This window comes from Euphorbia lathyris, chromosome 6 (assembly GCF_963576675.1).
Source record: "Euphorbia lathyris chromosome 6, ddEupLath1.1, whole genome shotgun sequence".
NCBI classification, from domain to species: domain Eukaryota; kingdom Viridiplantae; phylum Streptophyta; class Magnoliopsida; order Malpighiales; family Euphorbiaceae; genus Euphorbia; species Euphorbia lathyris.
In genome coordinates, this window is record NC_088915.1 from 75,117,810 (window position 1) to 75,128,560 (window position 10,751).

Genomic DNA, 10,751 nt, shown 5'->3' on the forward strand with positions numbered 1-10,751 from the left:
TACAAGACAAACAGGGTGATCGATAACAACCTTAGAATGAGAACTCTTGTAAATGATAAAGTGTCAAATATAGTGACTTGCAGTTGTAGAATGTTTGGGTTCGAAGGTATTCCTTGCAGACATATTTTGGTTTTTTACAAGTGAAACAGATTATGAATTTGCCAAAAGAATATATTTTGAGAAGATGGACAAGGTTTTCAAGAGTTCATAAACAAACATGTCAAGGCCAAGATGGTGGAGATAGTTCATTGATAATAAAACATAACAATATATTCAAACTTGCTTCTAACTTAATTGATGAGGCTGCTATTTCCATTGAAGGTACTGAGATGGTAAAAAATCATTTTAAGGGTTATTGGTGCAACTTAAGGAATTAAATCTTTCTACTAGACGATCTTCTGCGCAAAGCTTCATATCTGGAACTTCACAAGAAAATCGTTATTTGGATCCTTTTCAAGTGAAGACTAAAGGAAGTGGAAAACAACTAGTCTCATGGAGAGATAGGAAGGCAAAAGTTAGACACTGTTATATGTCGAAGTACTAAACATACTAAAAAAATCATGCACATCAGTTAGGTGTGTATGTATTACCTTTTTATTGTATGTGTTGTTTATTTATACTTTTTTATTATGTTTGGTAAGCTTACTGATAGGGGTATTTTACCCCTATCTTTTAGCGTGATTTACGGATTAATTTTAGAAGAAATGAATAAGTTTAATTGCAAAAATATAGTGTTTTAATAAAATAACGAAATAAAAAATAAATTCCGCACTTTCGGTTAATTTTCCTTGTTTTTGATTAATTTAGGAAATAAAACGTCAAGCTAACTCGGCTCTCGAGAATTGTATTTCAGGTACGAACAAGGAGTGAAAATCCACCACAATACGCGGGGCGTCTCATTCTTTACACGGGGCGTGAAACACCAAGTCAGAAATAATTGCCCTATCCACAGACACCACGTGGGATCTACTCAGCATACGCGAGGCGTATACCACCCTAAGCGAGGCGTAAGACATATGTCAGAAATGATTAGCCTAATCCTGAAAGTCAGACTGCATGGTCTCCCTGAGTCAACTATCCATACGCGAGGCGTACCACCTTACACGCGGGGCGTGTGAGGGAATTATTCAACCTAAAAGAATCAGAGACTCATTTACGCGAGGCGTGCTTCAGCTACGCACGGCGTAAAAGGACCAATTCAAGCAATAAAAAGTCAGAGACTCAACCACGCGAGGCGCATCCCAGTCTACGCGGGGCATGGTTGAGACAACAAGATCTGGATTTGGTCCACATGCAGGAGATTTCTGACGGAATGGGCAAACACGCGGGGCGTTCCACACCCTACGCAAGGCGTATTATGGGAATTCTGCACAATCATGCTCCTCCATGCTTGCACCTTGTGGAATTACAATTTTACCCCTAGCTTGATGTGTATAAATAAGAGTGACTAGCACTCATTTCACACACCTTGTAACATATACCATCTTGAGATTAAATTCTTGTCATTTGTAGTTTTAGATTTTGTTTTTAGGCTTTATATAGCCAAACTCTTTCACCTTGAGAGCTTGTTCATTGATTCCGGCATTCCATCAAAGTTCCGCTCCATCTCCGTGCACCAAGCTCGAAAGCTCCACCATCCAAGTCCTAAGAGACGGCTTTGAGTCCGGTTAGCTAGTTCCGAGGGTGGATTCTTCCCTTTACACTTGCTAATTAGCTTGTACTCATCCTATGTGCTAGGCTTGGTTGTAATTCATATTTACATTCTCCATATTTATAATTTATGATTCATAATCTTCTTTTCTATATATGTGTTGATGTTTGTTACTTGTTTTGATACTCGTAATTGATTATTGTGTAGGAGAACGCGATTCCCGACGCCATTCGGGCTATCTTTAGAAATTCATATAGGTGTTGCCTTACCGGAAGTGACGCTCCGAAAACCGTAGGAATTGACAAGCCACGGAACTTACGGACCCTAATTTCTGGTCCCAAGCATTAGACACGCCTTGACTAGGAACCACGTAGTCTAAGTACTTCACGGGTCGGTTACACTACACGTAGTCATCTTTGCAAGAGCAAAACATCAACCGTATATGCATTAGGAGTCATTATTTGTCATATTTATACCTTATCGCATCCACATCATTTCATAGAGTTTCGTTATATAAATTCGCCTCACCCATAGTTAGGAGTAGTTTGTAGTTGGTCCCCATATCAACCTCAAAGTATTCACCGCTTAAATAACGTATAAAATCGAGTCGTTTAATACTTGCAGTTATAAATCCCGTGGATTCGATACCCGGTCTTAACCGGATTATTACTTGATATGACGGGGTACACTTGCCCCTAAGTAGTAGCGTCTAGTAAAGATAGAGCATTTAGAAAGATCACATCCATAGTCGTAACGCACTTATCATACATATTTTGTCATAGAGAACACTACACTAGACGGTACGCATCACTTACTCGATTTATACTATTTTGCTAGGCCAAATGTTGCAGAAATTGAAGTGGACAATTCATTCGCTGGAGATAATCATTTGATTGATGAACTATAACCGGTAACTTGTTCTGTATATATGACTTGTATTCAGTTTATCAAATTTGTGTCTTATGGTGACGATGTTTCTAGTTAAAAACCGAGTTCATATATATATATATAATATTAATTTTTTTTTTTTTTTTCGCAGTTTCAATGAACATAATGATACATGGATTTGGAAATTTTATTGAAGATGAAGAGCCAAAATTTTGATGTTTTTTTATTATAGGATATTTTTTCAATTGCAGAGATGAGATGGTATAAAAGGAGGACTTATTTTCTCGTAAAAATAATGTAGGACTCCAAAATTTGCATCTCTTATTTTATTTATTTTATTTCTCAAGTGTTCAATTATCTATAAAATTTTGATTATGCTGTAACTTTTGGAAGCTTGATTATGTGCATTCATAGTATGAATAGTGTAATTATTATATAACATTCAATGAAAAGTTGAATTTGATACCTGCATGAAAATTGAATTTGCGAGGGTGCATATAAGAGTGGGGGCAGAACAATCTAAAGCATACAGCAACATGGTTATTTTAAGTATATTATCAGCCATGAACAAGTTAGACCAAAATAAGTGCTACACTTTATTTTCCTTATCTACATTAATGCCAGTCCCTTAAAACCCCAGGTCTATGTATTGCACGAAAATTCAGTTAACTTGAGACAGAAAATGACATGGAAAGTTTTAAAGTTAAACCTATAGAAAGCTCGTGAGCATAAAGCATCATGAACACTCACTTTCAGTAATTTGAAAAACTCAGACAACAACTTTGTGGACGTGGGAGTTATTAGAGATTCAACAAATAACGTCAATTCTCAATTATTAAAAAAAAAAGAAAAAAATGCCTATGAAAATGGACATATCATGCATGAACATCTGATTCATTTATTACCATTAACCACACAAAAAATAAGTCATCACGCTATATAATTACATGTTCAGCCAACAAAAAATCCAGTGAAGCTGCCTTCTGTCTTTATGATAAAATTCCCTGATGCATACATAAAATTTCACTTTAAAAAGCTCCAATCACCACATTCCTTTTATTTGAAAGCTAGATCAAAATGCAATTATTTCATAAAAGTTAAGAATAAACGGTGAGAATAACAATGTGAACTGCAGAGTTCAATGTTGGTGTGGTTTAAGATCCTCTTATAGAAAAAGAAAACTTTATAAATAGTCACTCATCAAAATAAAGCAACATGATGATATTAAATTTAGATGAAAACAGTCTAACAAATTAACTACTTTGGCATTCTTCTTTAATGACTAAATCTAACCGAATCGAAATTTCTCCATTTCATAACCGAACCGAACCGAATAAGTTTAGTAACCGAATTTGATTTAACCGAAAAATTTCGGTTCGGTTACCGACCAAATAACCGAAAACTCAAAATATTTAAATTTTTGTACATTTTTATTTAATTAGTTTTCTTGTACAAAAGTTACAATTGAATAAATTAAAGGCTATAAAACCAAAATATATATATACAAAGATAAAAGTGTATTTTTTAGGGTTGAACTTTTTATTTATATATATATAAAGATAAAATTATATTTTTTATATTTATATATTAAGTTCGGTCGGTTATCGGTTACACCGATATTTTTTTTTTCAATAACCGAACCGATAACCGATTACCAAATTAAGCTAAAATTAAAACCAAACCAAACCAGAATATTAAAATAACCGAACCAAACTAAGATTTCGGTTCGGTTATCAGTTCGGTAATCGGTTACCGGTTTTTTTGCTCACCCCTACCTAGGAGTAGAATAACTTAGCTAGGAGTAGATTAATATAGAAACAAAACCAAGCTTAAACCCCCCAAAGCCTAGATAACACTAGAAACCGAGTAGCTCGATACTTGCAGGAGTAAATCCTGTGGATTCGATACCTAGACTTGTCCAGATTATTACTTGATAATGACGGTGTCATACCCGACCCTAAATGGTACCGGGCATGAAGGGAAGACCCAATGACACACGACCATGAGTCAAAAATACGATATTTGATTTGTAAAAATATCTCTATTAGAAAATCTAATTGTCTGATAAACTTTTAACAAATATTTAATTAACCGTTTAACTTAATCTACCTAATTGGCTTGGACTTGATAATCTTTATCAAGCTTCCTACGTATCCCATACCCTACTTGGGAATCAAAGCCACGTAGTTCTAATATGATTTTTAGCAAACGAATTCAATTAACACGTCTACACAATTTTATCAAATAAACCAATTTCAAACATCAAAGTCTAAACGACTCTTTTACAAAAAGAATCCATTTTTACTAAACGAATCATTTTTATTACCAAACTTCACCAATCAAACCAATTTAAACGCTAACACGACAACAAATTATTTTTATTATCAACCGAATTCAACCCAAGTCTAATATGATTTTTATCACTCAAGTCCAATATAATTTTTATGAAACAGAATAACTCAAAGTCTACATATGATTTTTATCCAATTCAAACGGAATACTCAAGGCCTAATCTGAGTTTTACTAAATCAATCCAAACAGGTCACCATAAAAAATCACAAATTTTCAGTCTGCAATAAATCCTATAACAGAAATTATCCCAGGAATCCATCTTCCTCTTCCCTATCCGGTCACTAGAGACCCAAAACTGTCTTAAGGACACCGACCGGTGACCATAAAACACAGCTCAAATCAGAAGCAATTTCACATATATCAACGTTTGATTTAAGGAAACAAAAAGACTAATTTCATAAGCAGGAAAAGACGGTGCAAATCGGCATCAAAATGATTATCCATCAAAACATCATAGGCAACGCAAGAGAAAACACTAAAACAGAATAGGGAATCAGAATCGGACAATTAGGAGCTCCGAGAAAAACCAACAGTGACCACCGAGAAAGAGAACGAACCTTCATCAAACTCCTCTAGACACCGCTAGAAGCACCGTTCTGAACAAGTGGCTCCGGTCCCCAAAACTTAAAATTGAAGAAAATCCGCCATAGAAGCTCCGTCAAACCCGAAGCTCACCTTCAATTCTTACCTTTACATGTTAAGAGGGAGATCGATCAGATCCCTAAGTGGCAATGAAACGCTTCATGACAACCTATCGACCACCGAAAGATCAAAAACGGTCCGACAGAACCACAAGGAAGCTTAAATCGAACGAATAAACATCTCTAATATGGAAAACCCAGCGAAACCAGAGAAGAGAGAAGTGAGGAACCGTTTTAATGGTTAGATGAGAGAGAGATCAAGGTGAGGAAGAAGATGAATCCATCTCCTTGCTTTTTTCTATGGAAAATACAATACTCAAAGAAAGAAGACTAGAGAGAATAGAAGATTCGTGAAGGTCTTTTTCATTATCTCCCTAAAATCCAAATTAACCCCTAAAAGAAAACATAATTCACTTTAAACTTCATATTTCACATATATCTTATTTTGTTCCTTAACTTATATTAACTCAATATTATACCCATATGTTATTAAATTTTATCTCCTCCTATTGAAATTTGAAAATAAAAATCAAACTCTAAACAATTCATATAACTCCTATTATAAACTTTTAACACCTCATTAGTTAATTAATAATTTAAAATATACACGGATTACACCAACGTTGTTATCTTGGATCTAAAATTCAAATAATGAATTCGAGATCTTAATAATCCAATATCGACTTATAAAAATTAAAAAATTTGGACACGGACGTGACAGTTCTCTCCCCCTTAAAGAATTTTGCCCTCAAAATTCCTAAATTCTTATAATCGATCTTAGCTATTTCAAGTTATTACCTTAAAAAGTTTGAAAAGAAAATCCTCAGGTTATTTCAAAACTCTAAAATACGAATAACCCTTTCATACATTACAAACATTCATCAAAATCTTTCAAATATGCGTTTAACATAACATTCCTTTAAAAACATGATAATTTAATTTGTTTAATGTATGTATCCATCAGAAAGTACATCCCCTTGTATCATATTTCAAATCATATCCATATTCGAGATGTCTCTTTAACCTTGCCTAATCCCGTATTGGTCTTACCCAACACTTCGCTGCCAATACCCGATTAAGTCTTTCAACTGTGTACACAAGCCACGTCCCTCACTGAACATGGTCTTCCAATATCAAAACCACCCGTCCGGACTACTCCCGATGGATACTAAACATTTTTCTATTAAAATACTAACTAGATCAAAATTCACCAAATTTCTAACCAAAATTTATATAAAATTTTCCATGAAAATAGAAATTTAATTAAAATGCCATAAAAACATCATTAAAACATAATTATCATTATATAAGCACTTTACAAAAATCAATTTTCAATATTGTATCCATCGTTGAGTATCCCCTCATATATCGGTTCATAACACGCAACATATTCGAGACATCTCTTTAACATTGTCTAATCTCATATTGGTCTTACCCAACACTTCTCTGCCAATACCCGATTAGGTCTTTAGACTGTGTACACAGGCCATATTTCTCACTAAATATGGTCTTTAAATAACAAACCCACCTATCCAGACTACCTCTGATGGATACCAAGAATACTTTCTTTCCAAAATACTAATTTAAAGTAGGAATATATATATGTATTATTGACTAATCTCATAAAATTTCCAACATCGATCTCGAAATTTCCTCTTATGAAAATATCAATTACTTCGTAACTAACAATGACTCAAGAATTCACCAACTCTTGCACCGTATCAATCAAATAAAATTGAACTCATCAATAAATTTAAAGTAAATATGGTTCAATCTTTTTTTTCTCAAATTCATAACTTTCTATTAAAAAGAAAATATTGAAAATTAATAATGAAGCCTAAAAACTTGGTTTTTAGCTTAAAATTGGGGTTGGTTTGGTTGCTAGACTGCCGTGGTTTGTGTTTTGGACTGGCCACAATTTTAGCTGGACTAGGCAGTGAGCAGAGTGCTGGCATTAGGAGAAATTAACCAAAATATAGTCTGCCCAAAAAGCTAATGTTCTATAAGAGTTTTGAACAAAAATGAATCATAAAAAAAAATATAGGATCAACTTGAGTTGCAATCATGGCCCTTGAAAAATATTTCACTTTAAAACTTGCATTATCCACCAAAATAGCATAGCCTAGTCGACAAATGGAAAGCCTATAAAAGGAAATTCACGTTATCTTTAAGAACACAAAATGGAATAAATCAGCACTAACCTTGTGTCACTTAAATTTCAAACAATTTTAGCACAACAATTTAGATAAATATTGTATCAATCTCAATTTGCAGGTCATATATACAGTTAGCACAAAAACTCAACTCCAAAACCAATAATAAACAAATTATTCGCTAAATCATCAAAATAAAATGTGCAATTGGCTCCATTCTAATTCTAAACATACTTTCGAGGTAGAGTCAATAAGCGCACACAAGTTTCCAAATCCATTTTTGAACGCAAAATCAGATTTTATGCTTGAAAACAATGTAGAAAGAAATTAATCAGCTTTGAATTGGCTAGTTTGAAATTTTCATTAAATCCAATTGCTTTTTTTTTGTCACAACAGATGGTTAATGAAATAGGTACTGCAGATGTTTCCTACTAATTATGATTTAGACAACTGGATAATTGGGTATTAATCTTTATACTTGTAGGAACTTCTCTAAGCTTTTGAGACACAAAATCCTTAGTGAAAGGATGTGTCATGGACTCTGATTCAAATAAGAAACACAAGTTCTACTAATATATTCTATAAATCATTGAAAATTCTCACTCTATTATCAACCATATATATTTCTCTAACTCCCCCGTGCTGATCTGTTGAGAATAACTCTATATTAAAACCATATTTTGCGTCTATCTCTTTAATGCGAAAATTTACCAATTCAATTGGATGTTCAAATTGTAATCTCGAGTCAATTGCTTCAAAGATTCAATAACCTTTGGTCTTCTCCTATTGATCTTGTCTAAGTTGTCCTCATCAATACCCTTAGTCATGTCCATTTTAGCACTTGGGTCTCATTTTTGCAAACCCACAAATGACAGGTAAACTCTTTTCTGTTCTGAAGATGGTCTCTAAGAGAATCTAAAGAAGTGTCTGCCAACAAACTATCATCTTCTATTTTTAAGTCATACTCTAAAATCTTATCAAGAAGTTTTGATTATTGTTTTACTTGAATTTGCATTTGCTTATTCACAATATAACCATAATAGCAAAAATTTAAGGTTTGATTAGTTGAGTCTATTGCCAAAACGTCCACCAGAATTGAAACATCTTTATCTAACTTATCAGGAGTCTTAATAACCCTTGGCTTAACTATATGAAGTTTAGACATCAGACTAAGGGTAAGTCTAACTTGATGAGCATTCAATCCAGATCCCACTTTTTCACGAGGTTTAATACATTATCAGTTAGAAACAAGGATCTCATATAACCTCGAAAATTCCCAAAGTATTTCTAAACTATCACCAATAACCCATATTTCTCAATCACTATATATCTTAGGTTAGGTCTGAGGAATGTAACCATTGCTCTGATACCAAAATGTCATGCCCGATCCTAAATGGTACCGGGCATGAAGGGAAGACCCAATGACACACGACCATGAGTCAAAAATACGATATTTGATTTGTAAAAATATCTCTATTAGAAAATCTAATTGTCTGATAAACTTTTAACAAATATTTAATTAACCGTTTAACTTAATCTACCTAATTGGCTTGGACTTGATAATCTTTATCAAGCTTCCTACGTATCCCATACCCTACTTGGGAATCAAAGCCACGTAGTTCTAATATGATTTTTAGCAAACGAATTCAATTAACACGTCTACACAATTTTTATCAAATAAACCAATTTCAAACATCAAAGTCTAAACGACTCTTTTACCAAAAGAATCCATTTTTACTAAACGAATCATTTTTATTACCAAACTTCACCAATCAAACCAATTTAAACGCTAACACGACAACAAATCATTTTTATTATCAACCGAATTCAACCCAAATCTAATATGATTTTTATCACTCAAGTCCAATATTATTTTTATGAAACAGAATAACTTAAAGTCTACATATGATTTTTATCCAATTCAAACGGAATACTCAAGACCTAATCTGAGTTTTACTAAATCAATCCAAACAGGTCACCATAAGAAATCACAAATTTTCAATCTGCAATAAATCCTATAACAGAAATTATCCCAGGAAGCCATCTTCCTCTTCCCTATCCGGTCACTAGAGACCCAAAACTGTCTTAAGGACACCGACCGGTGACCATAAAACACACAGCTCAAATCAGAAGCAATTTCACATATATAACATTTGATTTAAGTAAACAAAAAGACTAATTTCATAAGCAGAAAAAGACGGTGTAAATCGGCATCAAAATGATTATCCATCAAAACATCACAGGCAACGCAAGAGAAAACACTAAAACAGAATAGGGAATCAGAATCGGACAATTAGGAGCTCCGAGAAAAACCAACAGTGACCACCGAGAAAGAGAACGAACCTTCATCGAACTCCTCCAGACACCGCTAGAAGCACCGTTCTGAACAAGTGGTTCCGGTCCCCAAAACTTAAAATTGAAGAAAATCCGCCATAGAAGCTCCGTCAAACCCGAAGCTCACCTTCAATTCTTACCCTTACATGTTAAGAGGGAGATCGATTAGATCCCTAAGTGGCAGTGAAACGCTTCATAACGACCTACCGACCATGGAAAGACCAAAAACGGTCTGACAGAACCACAAGGAAGCTCAAATCGAACGAATAAACATCTCTAAAATGGAAAACCCAGCAAAACCAGAGAAGAGAGAAGTGAGGAGCCGTTTTAATGGTTAGATGAGAGAGAGATCAAGGCGGGGAAGAAGATGAATCCATCTCCTTGCTTTTTTCTATGGAAAATACAATACTCAAAGAAAGAAGACCAGAGAGAATAGAAGATTCGTGAAGGTCTTTTTCATTATTTTGAGGAGCATTTATATACAGTCAAGGTCATATGATAAATTTATCTAGAAATGCACTTTTTCTTTAGGAATAGTGTATACAAATCGAATTTTCTATAGATTTCATAGAGTTTGTAAAAATAACATTACGATCCTTGAACTTTTTGGACAGAACAACTCAATACCCCTAATTTTAGTATATGCATAACTTCATATCACTACTCGAGAAACTAATATGAGTATATCATTTGGAAATTTTTGACACAAAAATTGAGGTGTATAATATTACT

General features: G+C 33.9%; 1 long non-coding RNA gene across 2 annotated transcripts; it reads right to left on the reverse strand.

Moving 5' to 3' along the window:
- Positions 1–3,079: 3,079 nt before the first annotated feature.
- On the reverse strand, positions 3,080–10,547 carry LOC136232305 (uncharacterized). 2 transcript variants are annotated; one of them, XR_010690461.1, is made up of 3 exons: positions 10,029–10,517; positions 5,449–5,642; positions 3,080–3,543 (listed from the first exon to the last, which is right to left on the reverse strand). It is a non-coding gene; the product is annotated as an uncharacterized lncRNA (long non-coding RNA). The 2 variants fall into 2 exon arrangements; XR_010690460.1 differs by lacking the exon at positions 3,080–3,543 and having other exon boundaries at positions 3,682–5,642; positions 10,029–10,547.
- Positions 10,548–10,751: the final 204 nt, after the last annotated feature.